At 40.6% G+C, this 22544-nt stretch overlaps 1 long non-coding RNA gene across 1 annotated transcript; it reads left to right on the top strand.

The window, feature by feature from the left end:
• Window positions 1-210: 210 nt before the first annotated feature.
• Window positions 211-18324, top strand: LOC309532060. The gene is made up of 4 exons (XR_014219567.1): window positions 211-276; window positions 410-618; window positions 11018-11137; window positions 18301-18324. It is a non-coding gene; the product is annotated as an uncharacterized lncRNA (long non-coding RNA).
• The last annotated feature ends 4220 nt before the right edge of the window (window positions 18325-22544 follow it).

The raw sequence follows: 22544 nt of genomic DNA, 5'->3' as shown, positions 1-22544 counted from the left end.
ATTCTTAATTATATGAAATTAAAAAATGATAACTGCAGCAATAAAGGCAGAAGACTTATTTGTGAATAAGTGCCTTTTCTTTTTCCCTTATCAGTACAGAGAAACAAAAGAACAACTGAAGATGAAATTGTTGCCAAATGAACTATTATACTTCTTAATATGTTTTTCATTGCTTAAACAGATATGTATTGTCTTATAATAGGCCGGGACAAAACAAATACTCTGAAAATGAGATGTTGCAGCAATTGCCAACATTCTTCTTCTACTCTTTTAAAGGTAACTTTCATATGCCTTTGTTATAGACAGTAATTTTAAAGGCATGCTGCTAAACACTCATAATTATGCTTGGTTTTATATGAATTTAGACTAATATAAACACCTACATTTGAAAAGGTTTCTCTTTCCACAGAGATATTATTGTGCACCTACTGTTCATCTTCCAAAACAATTAACGAAGATGAAAGGGGAGGCATTGCTTAAAAACAAATAGACTTTGAAGTGTCTTTTCATCTAGTCAAGGAACACCATGGATCCTGTGGTCTTTTGTCCTCTTGCTGTAGTTTCCAGCTTCCTGTGAATCTTTACAAAACATCATTCTGATCTGAATAAGGCCTGCAGGTATGTATCCCCCCCCAAAAAAAGCCTGGCAAATAGCTGAAAATCTATCTTCTCCCTGGTTCTTCCTGTGCAGTTCTTGACAGATATGAAGGAAACAAATTGGTGTTTTTTTAAAAAGCGGCTTCCTGTAGCTGATTCCCCCAACACATACTTGCACACAATGTCTTATATCACTCTGCCTTTTTCATACTCTCCAATCTTACCTGCTGTTTCCCCACTGTGTGTGCCTGTTGTAAAAGTGTACTGAATCAATACTTAAAACAGGAGCACATCCTCCGGCTGAACGTATTTGGCTGACATACGACCAGTTTTCTGTTTGCTTGCTTTCAGCTATGGCATCAGAGCTAACAACATCACTACTGTGTCCTGCATTTGCAAAGGACACAGCTTGGGGTTTGTGAGGCTTGTATATATAAAAATTTGAGTTCTCTGGGTAAGAAGACAATGGGCGGACTGAAAATGTTTCTAAAATGTTTGTATCATACAGAACCAGCTTGTTTGTGTACTTTCTGTACACAACTCCACTCCTAAATGCCACTGCTGTCTCAAGTAAGTGTAGGCTAAGGTTCCTAATGAAATGGTTTGAGAAAGGCATCATTTTCTGTGGTGTAAATACACATATTTCCCATTGTTGTTGGCATCTTGTCTGTTTCGGGAGAGAATGTAGGAGTGCACATTTGAAGGGAAAATCAAACAATTGGGAGGTTGCAGTGCCTGCTGTGGCTGTAGAGACCAAAACTGAAGATGCGTGTTTTGTTGCAACTGGGCAATGGAGGATGGCAAGGAAATGGGGTCAGTGCACAGGAACCAGAGCAGCAGGACCTATCACCAGAGCCAGAGGGGCCCCTGTCTCCACAAACACAGTGGGCTCTGAGGTATAGGGAGCAGCAGGAGCGGTGCTGTAGGAGGCTGAGACAGGCAAGGGCTCATAGCCCAGCTCCCTAGCTGGCCAGGTGGGGCTTGCTACCTCTGGGAGGAGGTTTGTGATTCCTCAGCTGGAGTAGGCTCAGGAAAGGTAAGGGTCCCATGCCTCATCAAGCTCAGATGCTGCAATCAGCGTGCAAGATATAAAAGGGAAGCAGGGCTGAGGTTCTGTGTCTGGTCAACTTCTGCCCTTGTTGGGCCACTGCTTGGATGTTCCAGGAGCTCTTCTGGTCTGTGCTAATGTGTGTCAGGCTTCAGGCTTCAGGGAATCAGATCCCTCCCCTAGTGGCAGCAAAGAAGCAGATACAAAAAGGAAGAGTTCTTACCAATTAGTTTAGTCAATAATCAGAGCGAGAGACAAAGGAATGTGATCTCTCTATAGAAATAGCATTGCTCCTAGTAAAGTCCCACCTCCCCTTCATCTCCCCTATTCCATGTCAGTCCTGCATTGGCTAATCTGAGCCTTCTGCCACTGAGCTCTCTGTTCCACTATCCTCAATGCCTGTCTGGTCCTGGGTGAAGGGGGGTCAGGAATGCTTTCCAAGGACAATGTCTCTCCCCTGGTGCTCTTTCTTCCTGCTGTCCCTCTTCCAATATTTCCCAGCTTCTGCCCTCTGCAGCCTCTGAACTATGCCCTTCTGCAAACCACTGTTCTAAATCTATACTGCCCTCCTGTTCTCAGGAAGGTTCAGGAGAAGGGAGGGCAGTCCCCACCATTCCTCCTCAGTCCAGCCCCTGACAGTGTGGACCTGACCTCCGGATGTCCTGACCCCTGAATCAGGCAGAGGCGGGAACCTGTTCTGACTGGACTTTGGACCAGTTGGCCTGCCAGACTAAGCATGAGAATCTGCTATGGAATTGTGTACACCTTGCCAGGTACCCTGTGGTTCAGGACATTGCCCACAACTCACTTCCATAAAGCAGTGTGCTTAGTTTGTAAGCCTGGTAGACTTTCATATTGGTATTGGACATTAGCATTGCATTGTGCCATATCCTTTTTAGAGAGGCAAGCCATTGCCCTAGCTGCCTTGCCAATGCACTTGTCCAGCTCAGCATCAATGGGGACGCTGATGAATATGGTGGAACCTAGGTAGACAAATTTGGGCTTGAGTTAGGTCTGGTTGTTTATGAACAGTTCTATTTGGCACCTTGTAACTACTCTCCTCTGGCCCTGCCTGTTAGGTGCTGCCTAGTTGCTCTACTAGATCCAGAGTCCAACAACCACCACTGAGAAATATTTGAGGGGTTAGTGGGATCAACTTGTAACCGAGTGTACAATGGCATAACAAATCGTAGCACTCGAGATGCTGACAGTATCCAACAAAGCATATTTATGTATCTCCATCACAATCTGTTCAGATAAAAATAGAGGTTCTGATTTGCAGTCATAGCAAGAAGCCGATCAGTGTATACTAAAATACAGTAGATTAAGAATTCCAAGAAATGCGGTTGGTACTGGCTCAGCAGTCAAATGCATGAGTGAGAATAGAAAAAGATATTGCACAATGGCCACACATATGATTATTTTTTTTAATTGAATGTTAGAAACGAAGTAACTTATATTGAAACTTCATGTGGAATATTGGGTCGCATCTTCAGTCATTACTTATGTTTGCTTGATGGGTTTTTATTATTAAAATGCACAGATGATAACATCATGGCTCGTCACATGATGCACAAAGAGAAAGTTGGTCAAACTATAAAATATAGAAAAAGAAAGGTAGCTGTTTTAAAAGAAAACTGCAAAATTATCTCTGAAATATTTATTTGAGAAAAATACTACAATACTAGCCTTCTCCACAGATCTGTAAAATAAATGGGAATGTCACTACACCCTTCACTGTTTTAATTATGCACTGTATATAGTACTTACAATGGTGTACACTTTCATTTCCAATTTAAGTGCTGTTAGTTTTGCATTATGGGCTAAGGTAGTTCACCAATTAAAGCAGTTCCATAGACTAATCACCTGTCTTTCACCTTGTGCATGAATTACATTTTAAAAAACTAGCGAACCTTTAATGCAGATAAATAGTAGCTACAAATGGTTTTCACCCCTTCTGCAGTTGACCTTTTCTGAAAAGCCTGTGTCCAGCAAAAACAAAAACCCTACTTTAAGAATATGTGAGGAAACAACAAGCAATGGAAAACGTTTGGTACAGAGACAGCACACGGGCTTCTCCTTAACCAAACATTATGCTCTAGAGCTTGCTCAGGTGCCATCGCTTCCTGCCAGGGAACATGAGATCTGTAGTTTTCTCTGCTTCTCAAACAGAACTGGGAGAGCCAGAGAAAACTATGTGCATATTTCCCAGAAGGAAATGATGACTTGGGCCACAGGGGTCAGCAAACTTTTTCAGCAGGGGACCGGTCCACTGTCCCTCAGACCTTGTGGGGGGCTGGACTATATTTTTTGGGGGGGAAATGAACAAATTCCTATGTCCCCAAAATAACCTAGAGATGCATTTTAAATAAAAGGACACACTCTACTCATGTAAAAACACGTTGATTCCCTGACCATCCCTGGGCCGGATTTAGAAGGCGATTGGGCCGGATCCAGCCCCTGGGCCTAAGTTTGCCTACCCAGGACTTTGGGAGCATGGCACTGGTATTTCCCTCTGCTCAATTCAATTTGTGAGGCAGATGGAACTACACCTCGTTCTTCTTTTCAGCACACTTAAGAACATCGTTTCCAACTTGGTTAGAAAGACATCTCAGCAGAGTCCACCTCATCATCAGTTGCCACTTTTCCCCTTCTTAAATATTAGAGGTTGCTTTGTTTTACTTTCTTGCTTGAGGAGGCTGTGGGAGATGTGCGTGCATCGTAAGAACATAAGACAAGCTTCCTGGATCGAGCCAATGGCATCCTGTTCTCACAGTGGTCAAACAGATCCCTGTGGGAAGCCTGCAAGCTGGATATGAGCAGAACAGCCCTCTGCCTACCTGTCTTTCCCATCAGCTAAAAGTCAGAGGCATACAGAGGTTTTTACAAGACCTTGCATGTAAGGGGCTCCTCCAGCCAGCTCATAAGAGACCAGCACAAATAGCTGGGCCTGGTGAGCACTTAATGTTCCCAACTCCATAGTTATAGCTATAATTTGTGGGTTGCCATCTGATTTTATTCTGATTTTAATATGATTTTAAGCTGTGTTTCAATCAATTGTTTGATCTTATGTTTTAATGTATTATATGTTTGATGTTAGCCACCCTGAGCCTGGTCTTGGCCGGGGAGGGCGGGATATAAATAAACATTATTATTATTATTATTATTATTATTATTATTATTATTATTAATTGCCACCTCTGACAGTGGAGATAGAACATAACCATAATGGCTAGTAGTCATTGTCAGCCGCTTAGCTTTTATTCTAGCTTTCCTCAGGAGTATTACAAAATGAACTCTTAAAGGAGGGAGGACTAGCTTAAAAAACCCCCAACCAAATGGCTTTGAAGCAAACCAAGGGGTATTTGGTAGGGGTGTGCATCAGCTCTGTGTATCTCCCAGGTTTCAAGGTAGATAGGGGTGCTTTGGGGGCAGTTTTTGGCATGCCTGAGTTGGCTTGCACCATTAACAAAGAATCTCAAGTAGGATCAAGGTTGCTCCTTAGTCTTCTATAGAAAAGTGAAACCAAACTGACAAAGGGAATGTGCAGAGAGGGGCTGGAGAGGTGGATGAGCTTTTCAACCATTATTCTGAAATTTGGCAGGCTTCATCCCCTGCAAATTGCATCCAATTATGGTATAAACTATAACAGACTTTTTATTTTGTAGAAAAACAAGGCAAAGGTTTGAAGATGCCCTGTATAAATACCCCATGATGTATCTGCCTACAAACTGACAAGCTTAATTGATGCATGCAAATATTATCCACTTCAGCAAAAGGGGGTGGGGGTGGGAATACAGCAATTTTAGACTCTATTATAGTGAATGGGGGGTTCATTCTTAACAGATATAATTTAGTCCCAAATAATGAGTCAAATTGGAAAGACTCAGAGTGGCTCTGAAATGGGCTACTTCCCAAAGCTGGGTACAAATCATATCTTGCAACTATCATACACTCATCAGTAGATATAGCTAGAATATCATCTGTTGATCTTTACAGTTTATACAAGAGGTAGATAACTGTTGCTCTCCAGATTTTGTTGAACTTCAGCTCTCAACTTCCCTGGTCATTGCCCACGTTAGGTAAGGAAGATAAGAGTTGGAGTCTAACACATTTGGAGGGCACCAGCTTAGAGAAGACTGATATACCGTATTTTTCGCTCTATAAGATGTACTTTTCCCCTCCTAAAATGTAAGGGGAAATGTGTGTGCGTCTTATGGAGCAAATGCAGGCTCCATGGTTTCAGCGAAAGCAACGCTCTGGATGCTTTATGTTGCTTTTGCTGAAGCCAGGAAAGCAAGAAGGATCAGTGCGCACCAACCCCTCTTGCTCTCCTGACTTCGCTTTGCTGGAGAGGCACTGCACAGCTTTCCCTCTCTGCATAGCGCCCCTTCAGCGAAGCGGGAGGAGAAATGGAAGGGGCTCCATTTCTCCTGCCACTTCGCTGAAGGGGCACTGCGCAGAGAGGGAGAGATTTTTTTTCTTGTTCTCCTCCTCTAAAACTAGGTGCATCTTATGGCTGGGTGCGTCTTATAGAGTGAAAAATACGGTAGAAGCTGCTTTATTTTCTCTTTGTCTTCCAAGTATTCCCCACCCCCTGATGTCACCACTTATTTGACCAGGCATTGTTTATGGTTGTTCAAGATTACATCTGCTGCTATCAAAAGGCTAGAAACCTTTTTATTGATCCAAGTCTGCAAACGACAAGCAAGGAGCATTAAAATCCATCACAAACGTCAGTGTCATATAACGGGTCATTTAACAAATGAAAATTATTAGGCTTTGCTGTCGTTATATTCTTTGCACAAGAGTGCTTTGAAGAATAACCACCTGATCTAGCTCCTTGAATCTGCTGTGCCCTTTTTATGAATGGCTTTTTAGTTATCTGACCTGATTATTGTTTTCAGCATTTCGTGGTAAGGTGCTTTGAGTATCTCATGAACTGGAAAAGCAGGATATAAATATTTGAAATAAATGATAAATAAAAGCCCAATGTCTCTACAGCCAGATAGCTTATTCTGCAGCCAATGACAAACAGTAAGAAATGCTACCATCTCCAGCTGTGCATGAAAGTATCAAGGAATCAATCTTGTTCTTCTTCACAAAGGTTAGGAATCTGTGGAATGAAGATGTGGAACTAGCAGAGGCCAGATGCAGAGTTATGGATCAATTTGTGGCATACTGGCTGGCATGTCAGCCTGCCATTTGTGGCCTAGCTAAAGAAGAATTAAATAGCTGGTCTAAAAGGAAAGCAGGGCAGAGGTAATACTTTGCTAAACAAATCTGTCTAAGGTGATATTCTGCTAGATAGGAGAGAGTTAATAAAATTAAGATGACAATCAGGTTATTAGTCACTAGATCCAGTGTTTGTGTAGGTGTGAGGAAAACCCTGAATTAATCAATGTGGCAACAGAAACAATCTATTATCTTTGCAAACTTAGCAGAATGTGTGCATGAAGGGATTGTAATTGGCTGCTAGTACCTGCATCCTAATGAGCGTGGGGCTGCAATCCTAAACACATTTATTTGGGAGCAGCTTCCATTGAACACAACAGTGCACATGACTGCACTGTTCAAGTCTTCTCATGCAAATGGTCCACTCAGGTGGGCTGTGCAAAGTCACAGGAAGTATTTGTGTAACCTTGTGCAGCTTGACTTCTGCAGTGAGAAAAAAGCAACTTGTGGCTTTATTTTCTAATCCCAAAAGATGTTCTATGATTGCATTCTAGTCATTTTCATTACATTGGTGTTTCTTTCTTTAATTACTATTACTATTTTATAAATACTTTCATTTTACTATTTTATTTTATAAAATAAACAGATTTTGTGCTTAAAATACACTTAAAACAGATCCTTATTAGAATAGGTTTCAAGCATGTTCTAGCAAACAAAAATCTCCCAATGCTACTTTCTGCAGTTCATTTATTTCAAAGTATTTTTATCCTACATTTTCCATTTCGGGGGGGGGGATGCCCCAAAGTGACTGTCAGAATATAAATCAACCTCACAATAGTGCAATCAAGTTAACAGCATGATCCTGTATTACAGCTTGATCCTATGTATTTTAACTCAAAAGTAAGTCCTAATGGGTTCAATTGAGCTTATTTACTAGTAACTATGTCTAGAATTGCAAGGTGCTTTTCTTTTCTTTTCTTTTAAAAAATGAACAAATAAATGAAACTTTTACGTAGCCAATAAAGGTGGCATAATACCCGATCAGGCCTGTGGGCTCCAGTTAACATATGGCTGGCAGCTGCATTTTGAATCAATTCAACTTATGAAGTACGTTCCTAGGCAGCTCTAAATACAACATACTGTAGCAATCTAATTATCCTAGTTATCTTTTGTTGGTTCGCCACAGAGTCGAAACCATCAAAACAAATCCATCGTAACTTTGCTCATGTGAGCTTGCCATTTGCATGAGCAGGTTTTAATGCTTATTGGAATGTATGAAACAATTCTGAACAGTTTCCCACTGGATACTCTCCCTGCAAAAAAACAACACAAAGTGGGGGATGGGAGGATCATTATTTGAAATATTAGAGTTCTGGTTAAGGCAAGTAACAAGAGCAGTAAAATTGCCATATCTCAGCCTCTCAGTGACTTAGTGGTAGAAAGAATCTTCAGCACCCAGCAGTGGCGTAGCGTTGGTTGTCAGCACCCGGGCAAGGCAAGTAATTTGCGCCCCCTAACCCGTGGATTTGCGCCCCCTAACCCTAACCCCCAGATGTTGCGCCCGGTGCGGCCGGCCCCCCCTGCACCCCCCACGCTACGCCACTGGCACCCAGGAAGTGGGGGTTCCTCTGGCACTGGTCTCCCAGATCCTAGTTCAGCTACAACTTCTGATCATGCCTGATTGCTGGCCATGCTGGCTGGGGATGATGAAAGCAGTAGTTCAACAGCATCAGGAGGAAATCATCTTGCTTAACCCTGATCGAAAGCATCCTCAAAATACCTGTTCATATTGCTCTATTGAAAACTTTGAAGGAAGAAAGTTCAGCCGTCTCCTTCCACTATTACAATAGTGCTATAGTTATGCAATTTTCCTAAACTGACCTTCACATATTTAAAACCCACTGTTACTTGCCTATCCCCAGGAGATATTTTGAACAATGGTTCTCTTCTCTCTTTTCAACACCCTTTAAATATTTATAAGGAGCACTACATTCTCTCTTGATGTTTTCCTCTCCAAATATTTCCATGCAAAATTTACATATATGAGATGCTTTCTGGATCTTTTATTATTCTTATGGCTCTCCTCCAAATACTTCCAGAAACTTATTGCTGCTATATAGTAATCCTGTAAATACTTCCCAGAACATTTTGAAACCCGGCTCTGAAATGCTGCTTACTGTGCTTCAGATGAAGTTTTTCCAGTTCTGAGTCTGGTGATACTATTAAGCCTCATTTACATGCATTTGCCAGCATCCCCTCATTCCTCCCTGCTTACTGTATCAGGGGCTTATCAGTACTACTGTGGTACATAACCACACAATCCGTCTTAATCATGGTGGCTTCAACATTAGGAACGCTCTCCACTAGGAACGCCATTTGCACTCTCATTTATTCCAGAGAAGCTGACACCATTCCTCCCAGAGCACTGTATACTCTGATGTTTTCCCTGCTTTCTTCCTACTTCTAAAAGTGCTTCTTTGCAGTTTCTTTGTGAAGCTTTCAGGTGTGGACTGATTAGAGCTGTTGACTTACCTGGTTTGCAGGTGCGCGTGTGTGCACACACATATGCACAGTTATTATTTTTGTCACCTCTGATGGGGAAGAATAAAAATTAAACAAAATGGAAGCCTACTTTGCAAAAGACTGTCATCACTGCATAAAATGACCAAGAGACTATCCAGTTAACAGCAACCACTAAGTAATTTTGTTCCTAATGATGAGGTCTGGGCAATGTGCAATTGACACGCAACAGGATAGTGCTATAGAATACGAAACCTTTTGTTGCTCTTTTTTATCTGTATGGACTACGGGAATGGCATGGAAACAACCACAGGGCAATGGCAGCCATGCCATTCCACATAGGATATAACCCAGGCCTGAAAATTTGGGATATTTCAGATTACACAGGTTAAGAAAGCTTTGATCACAACATCAAATGCTTAAGTTAAATGTATCGCTGTATTTATAATGGAACACTATTATTTTCAAAAGGGGCTTGCTCGCTTTTAACAAGCTGTAGCATAGCAGCTGCATGTACAACCTAGTACTTTCCATTAAAAATGATCAGGATGCAAGTCTAGGAATGATCTGTGCCAGAAAGAAGTTGCCAGTTTGATGTGAGCTAAATGGCTCCGTGCTTTACTTAGCAGAAAATCGGCTAAGAAGGTGGTTATTCCTGGGCTGTTATTGCGTGTTCAGACCCAGAGACCTCCCCCCTAAATAGAGACACACTTGACTCAAATTTTAGTTTTGGTTTTTGACAGAATTTAGGCCACAACTTTACAGAAGGTGAGTGGTTCCATAGGTTCTGGTTCGACTAGCTCCCTGCACCCTTGCAGGCAGCGCTGACCCAGGGCACCAGCATAGGTCAGCCAAGGGTGAACACCCGGGTAGGCAAACAGCCAGGAACAGACTCTGTTCACCACCCAGATGCCCCCCTGGACTCAGGCATGGGCACAACCCCCTCTCGGGGGTTGACCTAATCAAGTTGAGTCCCTGGATTCCTTTAACGGAATACCCTTCACATAGGGATGGCAAGACCATTCTCCCATCCCTGTCACCTGAACCAATGCCTATCTGCAACCTTACAAGTTGTGATGATTTGCTACATGGCAGGTGAAAACCCAAACGGCAACAGCCAATCAGCCAAGTGGGGAAAATTCCTGCCGTGCCCCTGTCCCAACGACAGACGACACACAATAGCATAGCAAGGTCAATCACAAAATGCCCTAAGTATAGGGAGAGGTGTGCGGGTGTTCCAATAGACGAGCCAAAAGAGGAAGCTCTGGGTCCCATGCATGGGTATATAAAGGTTCCTCGATCCATTTGGACTGCACCCCACTGGCCAGATTGAACCCAGCATCGAGGGACCTATCAATCGGGTGTTGTGGCTGTCCAGTCTTACCCACCTACAACACAGGAGGTCAGTCTCCAGATCTCACTGCAACACTTGCCCTCTTTTAGGGAGGAGACTGTTTGCCGCTGTTGTTCTTCACCTCCCAGTTTCCTTTATTGTGTGTCTAATTTAAGTTAGCGGACTTTGATACAAAAACAGTCTTGTACTTCCCTGAATATTGGGTTTAGGTAGAAATATTGTGAGGAGTTTTGCAGTGTTAATTGGCTTTGTTTGCTGTGGATAAGAGAACAGGAGAGACTTATGGTGTCTTTGTAAATATTTTATTTGTGCCCCTTGCACAGGTGAGCAAGCAGTCCAGGACCACTGAGCATACTGACTGAAGGAATACATTTAACAAGGCCACAACTTTTTATTGATCACAGCCCTATCTGATGTTGGTTTGTCATAAGGCAAAGATCCAGGTACCTGGTCCCTCATGATGTGTAGCACTCTAGTAAGTCCTGCCTGCAACCCAGAGCTGAGGCTTTTAGACAACCCCCTGTAAACTGTTATTTGACTCCTGCCCAATGGCCCTCCACCTGCCATATGCCAAATTGAGGAAGGGGTCATTGAAAGCTAGTGTGGTGTAATGTTTAGAGCACTGGACTCTGACCTGGGAGACCAGAGTATGAGCTCAATATGACCAGCCACTATCTCTCATCCTAAGCTACCTCACAGGGCTGTTGTGAGGGTAAAAATGAGGAGAACCATGTATGCCAAATTGAGCTCCTTGGCGGGGGAGGGGGAGGGAATGCAGTACGGTAATGTAATAAAAGAAAGGTGAAAACCTCAACAGTGAGCATAAGCAGAAGTTAACATGACCCCTAAAAGTGAACCTGTGCCATAAGCTGATTCATCTTTCTCTGTTCCTCCTTCTAGCTGCTTCCACAAAAAGTTCCTTTTGTGTGGTTGAAACATTGGTCTTCTACAGTCAGCTGGAAATGAAATTAGAATGATATTTCCACAAGGCACTTCTTATAATGTTACATGTTGCTAAGCACTACCCATTTCAGTGAAAAAATATATTTCCCAAATGTTTACTGGGTTTCTGTCTCTTATTGCTTTCTACTGAGCATGCCCAAAATGTTAATATGAATTAACGGAATAGGATTGAACATATGTTAAAAAAGAAAAATCTAGATATCATATGCTTACAAGAAACCCACGTGATTAAAAAACACAGAAAAATTCTAATAAACAAAAGGTTGGGAAATGAATTTGTATCCTCGGACAAAGAGAAAAAAAGAGGTGTTGTATTATATATTAAAAATAAAATTGAATCTCATCAATTATTTAAGGATCAAGAAGGTAGAATTATAATGGTTCAAATTAAGTGGCAAGGTGAAAAGTTGATAATTGTTGGGATTTACTCACCAAATGGGAGTAAGAAGGAGTTCTTTAAACTACTGGAGGAGAAACTACTTGAATACATGGACCAAAAAATTATAATAATGGGAGATATGAACGGGGTGGTTTCATTAGAAATGGACAGATTGAGGAAAACGAAAAATAAGGAAGGAAAACTACCTAAAACGTTCTTTGCAATGACGAAGAATTGTAATTTAGTAGATATTTGGAGGCTCAGACACCCTCTGGAGAAGCAATTCACATACCACTCAGAATCAAATCAAACAATGTCAAGAATAGACCAAATATGGGTATCAAATGAGTTAACTCCAAGAATTCAAAAAATAGAAATACAGGCAAAGGTGATTTCAGACCACAACCCAATAGAAATGGAGTTAAAAGGCTTTGAAGAGCGAACTTTCAGGTGGAGGCTGAATGACAATATATGGGATGATCAAAAATTTGTAGAAAAAGCACAAAAAAATTTATCCAATTACTTCAGAGACAATATGGATAAAGGGACAAAAATGAGTGTGGTGTGGGATGCGAGTAAGGCGGTGATGAGGGGCCTTTGTATTCAGCAGAATGTATGGAAAAGAAATAATAAGGAAAAAAAGACAAAGGAGATCTTAGAACAGATTATGAGTAAGGAACAAAAACTGATTAAAAAACCTAACAACGAGAAGATAATACAGGAAATAAAGATTCTTCAAACTCAGTTTGCGATGTTAATAAATAAAGAGGTTGAATGGAATATTAAAAGGTTAAGGCAAAAAAATTTCGAGTTTGCTAATAAATCAGGAAAATGGCTTGCTTGGCAAGTCAAGAAGAGAAAAGAACAAAATACAATCAACAAAATTGAAGTGAATGGAGAAGAAATAACAAATCCAAAAGAAATTAGGAAAGGATTTGTCGATTTTTATAAACAACTATATAGGAATAAAGAAAGGAATAATAAGAAGAAAATAGAAAGATATCTGAAAGAGAAGATGGTGAGGAAGATCCCAATAGATCAAAAAGAACAGTTGAACGCACCAATTTGCAAAGAAGAAGTAGAGGAAGTCATAAAAGAACTAAAAAGAGGGAAAGCACCGGGCCCGGATGGGTTTACTTCAAGCTATTACAAAGAAATGAGAGACACGTTGATGGCCCCGTTAATCAAAGTAATGAATAACATCTTGAAAGAAAAGGACATCCCAGGAACATGGAAAGAGGCATTTATTACAATAATACCAAAACAGGATTCGGACTTGACCCAAATTAAGAACTATAGACCCATATCGCTATTAAACACAGATTATAAAATCTTCACAGGAATTCTAGCAAAGAGATTAAAAAAGATATTAGTAAAAATTATACATAGAGACCAAGAAGGTTTCCTACCGGGCAGACAATTAAGAAATAATATAAGAAACATAGTCAATGTTATAGAATACTTGTCCGATAGGTGTAACAAACCAGCAAGTTTAATATTCGTAGATGCGGAGAAAGCCTTCGATAACGTGATCTGGGAATTTATGTTGAGAAATTTGGAGGCTATGGAGGTGGGTCAAGAATTTTTTAATGGCATTGAGGCAATATATACAGAACAGAAGGCAAGGTTGATTATAAATAACATCATCACGGAAGATATAAAAATATCTAAAGGAACAAGGCAGGGTTGCCCGCTTTCGCCATTACTATTTATAGTGGTCCTGGAAGTTTTATTAAATGCAATAAGACAAAATAAGCAAATTAAAGGGGTGACATTAGGTGTTAATGAATATAAGGTAAGGGCCTTTGCGGATGATGTGGTTGTAACTCTGGAAGAACCGATAGAAAGTATAAAAGAAGTACTGGAAGAGATGGAACAATTTGGGAAACTATCAGGATTTAGATTGAATAAGAGGAAGACTAAAATGATAGTGAAAAATTTGGACCAAGACAAAATTGAAGTATTAAAACAACAAACGGAAATTGAGGTAGTCAAGAAGATCAAATATTTGGGAATTTGGCTCTCGGATAAGAATATAGATTTATACCAATACAATTACATCCCTATGTGGAAAGATATAAAGAAGGATCTGGAGGTTTGGAATAGATTGAAACTATCACTATGGGGAAGAATATCAATGGTAAAAATGATGGTGCTCCCTAAGTTATTATTTTTATTCCAAACTTTACCCATATTAAAAGGCACAAAAATTTTTGGGGAATGGCAAAAGGTAATATCAAGATATGTCTGGGAAGGAAAGAAGCCCAGAATTAGATTCAAGTTATTGACGGAAGCAAAGGAGAGAGGAGGCTTCGGCCTCCCAGACATGAGATTATACTATGAGGCAGCGTGCCTGTGTTGGCTGAAAGATTGGGTAAAATTGGAAGACAAAGAACTATTAGATTTGGAGGGGTTCAATAACAAATTTGGGTGGCACGCGTACCTATGGTGTGATAAAAAGAGGTTACATAAGGGATTTGGAAATCATATTTTTAGAGGAGCATTAATAGAGGTCTGGGATAGATATAAAAACATTTTAGAACCAAGAGTCCCACATTGGCTATCTCCGTTAGAAACTATGTGTGTTAAGAAAATTAATATGAGAGGAAAGTGGGGAACATATGGAGAAATGGTCATTAATGAAGGAGGGAAATGGAAATTGAAATCATATGACCAAGTTAAAGCATTAACATACGATTGGTTGCACTACTTTCAAGTAAACGAAATGTTTAAAAAAGATTTGAAGGAAAGGGGGTATGTAGAAAAGGAATCAATTTTTCAAAAAGAGATAATAAATAGTGAATTTAAAAACCTATCAAAAATGTATAAAATAATGTTAGAGTGGCACACGAAGGATGAGGAGGTGAAGTCAGTGATGGTGCAATGGGCAAAGGATTTGGGATACAATATTCAACTGGGGGATTGGGAAAGGTTGTGGAAAGAGAATATAAAATTTACAGCTTGTATGACATTGAAAGAAAACATGATGAAGATGCTTTACAGATGGTACCTGTCACCTGTGAGACTGGCAAAGATGTACAAAGTAGATAACAAATGCTGGAAATGTAAACTTAAAGAAGGTACATTCTTCCACCAGTGGTGGGAGTGTAAGAAAGTTAAAAGCTTCTGGGAAGAAATCTATAACGAGATGAAAAAGATATTGAGGTACACTTTTGTGAAAAGACCGGAGGCTTTTTTATTAGGTATTGTAAGGAAGGACATCAGAAGAAAAGACCAAAAATTTTTCCAGTACGCTGTAACAGCTGCCAGAATAGTATTGGCTCAGAGGTGGAAGCAGGAGGAAATTCCAAGGGTAGAAGAATGGAGAGCAAAGTTAATAGAATACGCAGAATTGGACAAATTAACAGGGAAGATTAGATATACAAAAGATCAAAAATTTATAAAAGACTGGGAGAAATTTGTGTGTTATCTGGAAAATAACTATGGTGTAAATACAACGCTGGTGGGGTTTAAAGAGGCTTTGTAAAGAACTAATGAATATTGTTTAATAGAAATATAGGAGGAAAGGAGGTGTAAATGGCAATATGGAAGAATGGAATGTGTACTAAAAGAATAACTATGAAAGAATGTCAGCGACGTTGAAGGAAGTCGAAAATGCATATGATTTGTTGTAAAATGGATAATGTATAATGAGTTGGATTTAATAAAAGCATTAAAAAAAAAAAAAAAACAAAAAAAAAAAAAAAACAAAATGTTAATATGAATTGCCCCTAAATCCATCAGTTCCTTGTAGTCTAGATTGGGCCAGTGGAGGAGGAAGATAATTTCCTGTTCTATTATTTTCTGCTTAGTGCAAAATAGTTTTATTTGAATTAGAATTAAAATAAAGAGTAGACATTAAAGAGGAAACAGTAATTAAAGCACCCCCCAAAATAATATTTGGGGGAACAGGAACTAATTAATTCAGTAATGCTGTGTCCCCACGGAACAGGAAGCAACGACAGGGGCAAAAGTCACAAAGAGAAAACTTATGAAGACACAATAGCCCTGAAAGCCTCACTTATATGTTGTCATTCTGTAGTGGGCTGTCTGGCACTGCAATTGTGTTTCAAATTGGGGGAAATTGCAACAAATCACAAATGAAAACACACATAGACAACAGTGAAATGTAATGGGTTGGCAATGACCTCATCTGGATTCTTTGCAAAAACTGAGGGAATGAAGGATGTCACTTCCAGACTAAGTGGACAGTATGGGAGCAACTTCTCCCAGTCTTTTCCAGCTGTTTTTCTTGCATGATCTGCCAAGCACTAGTCTCAGACCCCACCCCACAGCCCTGCAGACAAATTGCCTGTTGAGGCCATGGCTATTAAAGAACATGAAGTTTATTTTGTATCAGATCTCTGCCTTCCACCCAGAATCACTTTAGGCAAAACCATAATGATACACCCATTCACAGTAATCAGACAGCAAATTCACAACAATATAAATCAAAACAAATAGCCTGTTTTTTCCTTGCTTGATTCCCAAGTAACAACCCCTAGAGATAAACCTGTTTTGATTTTCATCATTCCTTTTTTACTTTATTTTTTATTTTTTGCCACGTGTTACTTTATTTTCTTCTGTTACAGAGGAAAGCTTTGCATGGAATGGAATTTGCTCTCTGTGTGATAAATACTAATGCAGTAATCCCAAACAAAGAAACTGGGAAGTGGGGGGAAATTAAGCAGATATATTTCATGAGATACAAGTCTTAAAAAAAATATTAATCACACTATTTTGGTATTCTAAGCAGATATTAGTCATATGGCATAAAGTTTTTTTAGAAGAAAAACCAGACATTAATAATCTGTAATATTTTTTTTGTGCCATGCTTAATAAGTTCATCAAGGCTTCCTATAAATCAATTTGTCATTTACTTTTCTTTTTTAAAAAATAATTTTTATTAACAGACCAATCAAATCAAATCAAATCACATCACATAAATTCCGAATTACAAAGCCAAATTTTAAATTTTTGTTGGGGTGACCCATATTTCAAGTTCCGAAGGGGGATTCCGATCATCTTCTTGCTGCTGCGTTAATATCCACAAATCTGTCCAAATAATGTTCATAATTCTATCCAGTCTTATCTTGCTGTTTCCACATCTCATCTTGTTCGTATATTTTTCTTTTTTTCTTTATCATCTCTTCTAATAATCTCCTTAAACAGGTAAACACCAATTATAATCCTGTGTGAATTTTTCCATTCATCATATCAAGATGGTTTCCATATATCATCACTTTCATACATAACAGCACTCTTTCCATCATTAATCTCGCAAATCTGTCGCACTTTAGTCCCTCTGAGGAGGCTCACCCACAATATGAAAACAGATCTGTTCCTCCTCCCAGACATAAGTCCTTCGACAGAACTTGCCAAAATGGCGACGATATTTTTTGCTGCGTCATTCCAAAGCTCTTATGCTTTCCACGATCTTCTTGAAACATGCTTTGGTTAGAAAATTATCTCCACACAGTCTTAAATCCACAGCTTAAGTCATTTAAACGGCATTTCTGACTTGTGACTTGTGAGGGGGGGGATTCTTGGTTAATCACATAGAGAAAAGAAAGGAAAGTTTTTCCCCCTCCCCCATCCAGTCCCCCCCAAATGTTGCGCCCGGTGCGGCCGGCACCCCTGGCACCCCCCACGCTACGCCACTGGTCAGAGACAGTAATGCTTCTGAATTCCAGTTGCTGGAAACCACAAGAGAGAAGAAAGCTCTGCTGTTCAGGTCTGCTTGTCGGTTTCCCACAGGCATCTGGTTGGCAACTGTGAGAACAGGATTCTGGACTAGATGGGCCATTGATCTGATCCAGCACACACTTCTTGTATTCTTACTGGGTGATTTTTTTCCTTTTTCTTTCTTGTGCAGATACAATAGAGGTTTCCTACATACTGGCACAACATCTCATGTAACCTCACAGCACTGAGACTGCTTTGCCATTTTCAACAAATAAATGGCACAGTACCCCTTTGCCTCTAATGCTAAACATTTTTTTTACTGGAGCAGTGGTTGAAAGATCAGACTGAAAGTATATCAGAACAAATCCCCCGCCCCTCAAAAAAGTGAGCTTGATGTTATTTCCTAGGAAGCTTAGTATTTTCTCATGTGAGGGGAAATGTCGTATTGAGCCAGTTTTCAAGCCATGTTTTTATGTCAACTGAATCTCCAAGGAAATAACTTCCAGAATCAGCGGAAAGTGCAAAAGCATTTTCTCTTCGGCAGAGCTGGATACAAACCATTATTCTATTTCTTTGTAGGTGAAGAGGTTGCAACTGTGAGCCCAAACAGACACTCCTCAGTCTACTAGGGGAGAAAATCATGAATAGTTTCAATAAAGTGAACTTTCCCCCTGCCCACAGATAAATTGAAGTCAACTATGGAAGCAAACGGCTTGTCAGGTACAGAATTGGAAATCTGTGGATTACAGCCGATTCTTCTGGTCTGGTGCATTTATTAAGTGCAACTCAGAGCACATGTTATGGGGGGGGGGAGGGAATGCGAGCACTAAAGGCTATTTTTAGAGATGGTTTCCTGTTGCTGCTGCTGCAATATGTGGTATCATGAAGTCTTAATCATTATCCCTTGCAGCCTCCCAGTGTGAAGCTGAATAGCAATAATGGAAAGTTGACAATGGGGATGCACAGAGAATCAAGTTTCTGAGATTAAAACAAGTGCTGTATGTAACTTTGAACATACACCTTGGGAAGGATTTACTGAAACAGCATTAATAATATTTGAGGGTTGCAAAGCCCAAATATTGTTCTATGTATGTATTAATTTCCTGTGGGTTATGGCTAATGCTGCAGTTCCGCTGGCACAAGGGAGTTTCATGCAAGTAACAGAACTTCTGCTTCCTCTCCTATTCCCTTCAGCCTATTGCACACAGCCAAAATAAGTTCTGGAGGCTTGGTGCACCCTCCAGACCAGATATGGGGGCACAGAGAGGAAGAAGAGGAGACAGAAGCCCCATTGCACCAGAGGAACCCTGCTGGCATAGCATGGGATTCAAAACAATATTTCTATGCCACCCTTACAGGCATTTTCTGCCCCTCCCATGGAATGGGGCCTTACATTGGCGCCACTGAAATTTGCAAGACTGAAGTCTTTGTCTGATTCAGGGAACCTCCATTAGTACAGAAGGGCATAGAGCTAGTCCACTCATCCCTACACCAACTTATGTTTATGTAATTCTTGATGCAATCACCTGAAGAGGACTTGTGCACCCTACTCTAACCAAGGGACAGAAATTGGAGAGAAGGTTGCATGACTGCTAAATAATATCTCTTCTCACACTTTGAGAACTGTCTGCCCAGGAAAAATCAGGGGGTGAGGGAAATCTCTTGTCTTGATTTGGGCCAGTGACACCAACAAATCCAGATGAATAGGGGTGCATTTCCTCAAATATTGGTTTCAGCTTTGGTTAATTGTGTTAATGCCTGGTCCATCATTCTTCCAATAGAAAAGCATAACAGAAAGTTGAAATCGTTCCAGCAGGACCACGGAAGTTAGCTAGCAGAGATCTGTTAATCTGTATAACAGATATGATATCTTTTGTTAACTTTTGTTTTCCCTTCCATGGGTAAATCACCCTTGGTCATGCTCAGCGTATTCTGACAGGTTCCGACAAATGAAATATTCCACCTGCAAGACTCCCTCACAGTGCAAGTGGAACTTTCGAGTCAGAGAGATGACTTTGAAATAACATCCCCCTCAACAGCCAATTTCTTTAAAATGAACAGAACTAAACGATTTCATTTAATTGCAAGCTGGTAAACATCCCTCAACCCCAGTCAAAAGAAAGTATAATAAAACAGCAGGTGAAAGAATGAGCTGGCATGACTATTAGCAGTGATTCCTAAACAGGTTTCCTGATAGTCTCCTTCTTGATTTATCTTAAACTCTTTGGGGAAATTTGAAGGCCAGTCATAAAACTTAGGTTTTCAATGGAAACAGAAAAGGGAGAAGACTGTATCCAATGTTCTCTATCCACCAGAACAAGACTCTTGTGCAATAAAAGAATTCAGTGTAACAGTTGCACTAGCAGAAACAAGTTGCACAACAGATTGTAGAATCTATTGTGCAACAGAATTACCAGCAACCTGCTTGTGTATTCTCTTGTGCAACAACCTTGTGCTAGAGCAAAATATTTCACCAGTGGAACAAGTCTACTGCTAAGTGACTTTAACTTAGTGCTACATTGTATGCAATATATGCAGTTGGTCTAAACTCCAAGGGTTGGCAGAAGACACATATCTTTCTTTAGCCCTGCCCCAATAATGAATGATAAGTGGTATTCAACTAAGTTCTGTTGCAACATTTAATTCCTTTTGCTCCACCTCGATCACAGATGATCTGATGGGGTACTTCTGGTGGTTCCTCGAGCCTCTGAGGTTTAGTTGGACCGAGCCTGTGGAACTCCAGACCAGCAGAAGTTCAGCAGAACCACCCCTTCCTTCTTTCAGACATCTTTGGAAAACTATAGTTTAGAAGGGCCTTTGCAATATGAATTTTCTGTTTTTAACTAATCAGTATTTATTAGTGGTCTATGGGTGCTTTAAATTATGATTTTGTGAATGCTTTTTGGTGGTTTTATTCTTATATGTTGTATACCATCTTGATATATAGTTCTATGAAAGTGCAGATTATAAATATGTTAATTAACAAACAAACAGATATCTGGATAGATTGTTGTCAAGCCTACTCTGCTGAAGCAATGTTTAGACTTGTTTTCTGTATATTAAAAGCAGATTAAAAATAATTGCTTCCATACTCAGTCCTTCAGTGTGCATCTAGCTCTTTATCATCCAAGCTTTTCTTCACCTTTTGTTTGATTTTAGTCATTAAGAGAGCAATCCTAACTATAAGAAGCTGCTGTATTTCAAATTCTGTTCAGGAGCCTCTGGGAGGGGCTGTTGCCGGCTAAGGCAGCAGGTGAGTGTGGGTCTGATTTTGAGGATTTGGCTGTAGGTTACATGACTGAGTTCGGAAAGACTGAGTCTTTCCTTGCTCCACTGTGCCTCAGAACATCCTACTTTGTGACTTAATGTCAGCATCGATTACATCAGCTAAAGTTCCACTAGCAGAGGCCCAGCAGAGTCCTGGATGAGCTGGGACAAGGGACTTATGCCAGTGCATCTCTAGCTAAGATGAGATGAGGGACTTAAAAAGGTAAAGGTAAAGGGACCCCTGACCATTAGGTCCAGCCGTGGCCGACTCTGGGGTTGCAGTGTTCATCTCGCTTTATTGGCCGAGGGAGCCGATGTACAGTTTCTGGGTCATGTGGCCAGCATGACTAAGCCACTTCTGGTGAACCAGAGCAGCGCACGGAAATTCCGTTTACCTTCCCGCTGGAGTGGCACCTATTTATCTACTTGCACTTTGACGTGCTTTCGAACTGCCAGGTTGGCAGGAGCAGGGTCCGAGCAACGGGAGCTCACCCCGTCGCGGGGATTCGAACTGCCGACCTTCTGATCGGCAAGTCCTAGGCTCTGTGGTTTAACCCACTTATGCTAGTGTAAAAAAAAGTAAAGGTAAAGGACCCCTGGATGGTTAAGTCCAGTCAAAGGTAACTATGGAGTTGTGGCGCTCATCTCGCTTCAGACTGAAGGAGCCAGCATTTGTCCACAGACAGCTTTCCAGGTCATGTGGCCAGCATGACTAAACTGCTTCTGGCGCAACAGAACACCATGACAGAAACCAGAGCAGCGCATGGAAATGCCATTTACCTCCCTGCCACAGTGGTACCTATCTATCTATTTGCACTGTTGTGCTTTTGAACTGCTAGGTTGACAGGACCTGGGACCGAGCAACGGGAGCTCACCCTGTCACGGGGATTCGAACCGCCAACCTTCTGATCAGCAAGCCCAAGAGGCTCAGTGGTTTAGACCACAGAACCAACCACGTCCCTGTAGTCCTCATTGAACTCAGGTTTAGCTGGGAAAGCTGAAAATCCGCCAGATGCAAACTCTTTCATCCAGGCAGGTTTGGTTTGTGCTGTCATTTACTTATGACATGAATATGCTGTTATTGTTATTGTAGTAGTAGTAGTAGTAGTAGTAGTAGTAGTAGTATACAAAGCAGTGACCAGACAAGGAGTGCAGAGAGAAGAAATGCCACGGTTTACCTGTAGCAGCAAAACCAGACACCTTCATCTGCCCTACCCGCAATAAAACATGTATCTCTTATATCGGTCTTTGACTTTAAGCCTTGCCAATTACGCTGAAGAAAATAGGATGGTTCCTAAAGTATACACCTCAACTGGCAAAGGCCAGGGCAAAGAGATTTGTCTCCCGCATACAGTGAAAACTGCATAACGTATGTACCAGACATATGGTAGGGAGGGAATACTACAGCTTAGGTGTTGCCATAGAGAAGGCTTTGTTCATAATGGGACATTATATTATTCTGCATCGTTATACAAAAATAAAGCTTCTTAAAATAAATAGTATGTAAAACAAACTACTTAGCAATTCTGAGGAGTATGAAAATACTTGAAATAAAT

The sequence above is a fragment of the Podarcis vaucheri genome (assembly GCF_965113315.1).
Source record: "Podarcis vaucheri genome assembly, chromosome: 5".
In the NCBI taxonomy this organism is placed as follows: domain Eukaryota; kingdom Metazoa; phylum Chordata; class Lepidosauria; order Squamata; family Lacertidae; genus Podarcis; species Podarcis vaucheri.
The sequence above is the reverse complement of the archived record's forward strand: the minus strand, read 5'-3'. Positions and strand labels throughout refer to the sequence as shown.